The 3,304-nt window shown below is 44.6% G+C and overlaps 1 pseudogene; it reads left to right on the top strand.

Moving 5' to 3' along the window:
* The first annotated feature begins 500 nt into the window (after window positions 1-500).
* LOC132693102 (transforming acidic coiled-coil-containing protein 3 pseudogene) lies at window positions 501-2,264 on the top strand (annotated as a pseudogene).
* The last annotated feature ends 1,040 nt before the right edge of the window (window positions 2,265-3,304 follow it).

The raw sequence follows: 3,304 nt of genomic DNA, 5'->3' as shown, positions 1-3,304 counted from the left end.
TTAAGAATCTATAAGGGTGCGCCTGGGTGGCTCAGTCAGTTAAGCGTCAGACTCTTGGTTTTAGCTCAAGTCATGATCTCACAGTTGAGCCGTGAGTCAGGCTCCTTGCTGACCATAGAGCCTGCTTGGTATTCTCTCTCTCTCTGTCTCTCTCTGTCTCTCTCTGTCTCTCTCATTCTCTCTGCCACCCCCCCCCCCCCCACTCATGCTCTCTCTCTCTCAAAATAAATAAACTTAAAAAAAAAGAGTCGGTTTCTTGATTTTTCTCTCTCATTTTCCCTTTGTGTGTATTGTTTCTTAAATTCAACATATGAGTGAAATCATATGGCATATGTCTTTCTATGACTTATTTCACTTATCATTATACTTTCTAACTTCATCTTTGTCATTGGGAATGGCCATATTTCATTCTTTTTTATGTCTTAATAATATTCCATATATATATATATACACACATATATATACGTATATATATGTACGTATATATATGTGTATATATAATGGAATTAGAGAAAAGTTTTATACCCACCTCTGAAATCCTAGAAGACCCTTCCCAGCTGCCTCCTCAAGACAGAACAGAAGACACTCACAGAGCTGCCAGAGAAAGCTCAAACCTGCTCACAGCTTCCTCAGGCATGGCTACTTTGCTCCCTGGTACTCACCCCAAAGGAGTATGTGAAGAAGGGCCCCTCATAGACATCCTGGTGAGGCCGGCCAGCCCTGAAGACACTTCTGGTTCTGGGAACATTATCCTGACCAGCCCTCTGAAGCCTGGAGGGGCCACATCCCCAAGTCCTCAGAAGGAAGAAGCTGATGGACAAAGGGCCACCTCTTGGAGGAGCCGGCCCATAGGGCTAGAATTTGATTTCTCTGACAATGTCATCAGCAAAAGTTTGCCCCCACAAGGAAACTGAGGAAAAGACGTGGCCTTAAGCCTCCTTCTAGGATACCAGAGGCAAGGCAGGAAAATGCACCTGAGGAGGTGGGTGTGGGGCCCATTCCCCTTCTCCAGGGGTCTTACAACCTGGACTGAAACAAGCTGGATGACCTGAACTTTAAGTCATTTGAAAGTGGAGGAGAGGCCCAGCCCCCAGAATAGGCCAGCAGGGCCTGTGGCCAGGCATCTGCATGCTGGTCTGGAGGCCACAGGGCACTTCCCTCCAAGCCATAAGGTGCCTTCAGCCTGGGTAAATGACACACCTGGGATGCACACTGCCTCAGGGACCCTGGGCACAGTGGGTGAGGAAGAAGCTGCCAACTGTGCCAGTACATCAGTGTCCCCTACTCCTAGGCGTGAACTGGAGCCTGCCGCAGACCTGGTCGAGGAGCACTTCAGAAACCCAGCTGAGGCTCAGAAGCCAATGTGGATTATCTGGAGCAGTTTGGGAGTTCGTCATTTAAGAAGTCAGACCCGAGAAAAGAGTCCTTGTAACTCAAGTTTGACCCACTCCTGAAGGATAGTCCTCACACCGGTGCCTGTGGCTCCAGGGACCAAAAGTGCACAGAACATGGCTGTGCCTTCCTGGGTAAGCCCTCCTGAGGGGAAGCTAAGGGTACCTGACTTCCCAGGAGTCCTAGGTACTCCCGTGCTGGACACCCCTCGATATGTCATTGGATCTAGGGGTCCACTGCTGCCCGTGGGGTCCATCATGGACTTGCTACAGTATAGCTAGAAGGATGTGGGTAGAGCAGTGGAAATCATGCGAGAGGAGAACATGTTGCTAAGGAGTCAGTGTGAGGCATTCCATGCAAAGAATCCAAAGATAGGAAAGATGATGGGCAGGTTTGAAGGAATTGTGTACCAGGCGATGGAGGAGGCTCAGAAACAGAGGGAACTTGCAAAAGCTGAGATCCAGATGATTCTGAAGGAAAAAGACCAACTCACTGCAGACCTGAGCTCCATGGAAAAGTCTTCCTCTGACCTCTTCAAGGGGTTTGAGAAACAGAAGGAGATGATCAAGGGGTATCCCATGAATGGAGAATCACTGAAGAAGTGTCTCAAAGATTACATAGCAGAATTGAAAACGAAGGCCAGAGGTACCAGGCTCTGAAGTCCCACGCAGAGGAGAAACTCCAGCTCGAAAAGAACAAGATCACTCAGGCGTGCAGCAAGGCCCAAGTCGAGGCCTTGGCCTTCCAGGTAAGCCTCAGAAAGGAACAGATGCACATCCACTCACTGGAGAAGACATTGAGCAAAAGACTAAGGAAAAGGAGGAACTACTTGAATCTGTGATGATTTCATCTCCAAGATGGGAAAGGTCTGATGTGGAAGCCCCTTCCCCAGCCCCCAAGTGCCTGTGTCTGTGTCTGTCTGATTGTGTGTCTGTGGAAGGTTTCATGTTATTTCTTTTCTCTTAACCTCACCTCAGTTCTAAACTTGATTGTATTAACAAGAAGACTAAATAAAGTTTCCCTTCAGTTTGCATGTCTATATATCTTCTATTATATAGTAGATAAATATCACTTCTTTTTCTTTATCTATTCATCTATTGATGGACAAAGGCTGTTTCCAGAATTTGGCTATTGTAATAATGTTGCTATAACCATAACATAGGGGTGCAGGTATCTCTTTGAATTAGTGTTCTTGTATTATTTGGGTAAATACCAAGTAGTGTGATTGTGCGATTACTAGGTCATAAGGTAGTTCTTTTTTAACTTTTTTATCTATCTATCTATCTATCATACCATACCATACCATATACCATATATATATATATATATATATATATATATATATATATATATATATAAATTTAAATTTTTCAACATGCAAACTGAAGGAAACTTTATTAGTCTTCTTGTTAATGCAATCAGGTTTAGAACTGAGGTGAGGTAAAGAGAAAAGAAAGAACATGAAACCTTCCACAGACACACAGTCAGACAGACAGACACAGACACAGTCACTTGGGGGCTGGGGAGGAACCTCCAGAAAGAACATGAAACCTTCCACAGACACACAGCCAGACAGACAGACACAGACACAGTCACTTGGGGGCTGGGGAGGAACCTCCATACTGTTTACCACTGTGGCTGCACAAGTTTGCATTCTCACCAACCATGCACGAGGATTCCTTTTTGTCCACATCCTTGCCAATACCTATTGTTTCTTCTGTATTTTATTTTAGTATTCAGACAGGTTTGAAGTGATATCTCATTATAGTTTTGATTTTAATTTCCCCAATCATGAGTGATGATGAACATCTTTTCATATGTCTGTTGGCCATCTATATGTTTTCTGTGGAGAAATGTCTGTTCATGTTTTCTGCCCATTTTTTAATCTAATTTTTTGGTTTGGGTGTTGAGT

This window comes from Panthera onca, chromosome B1, assembly GCF_046562875.1.
Source record: "Panthera onca isolate mPanOnc1 chromosome B1, mPanOnc1 haplotype 2, whole genome shotgun sequence".
Classification (NCBI taxonomy): Eukaryota; Metazoa; Chordata; class Mammalia; order Carnivora; family Felidae; genus Panthera; species Panthera onca.
This window is presented reverse-complemented; position numbering and strand designations above follow the sequence as displayed.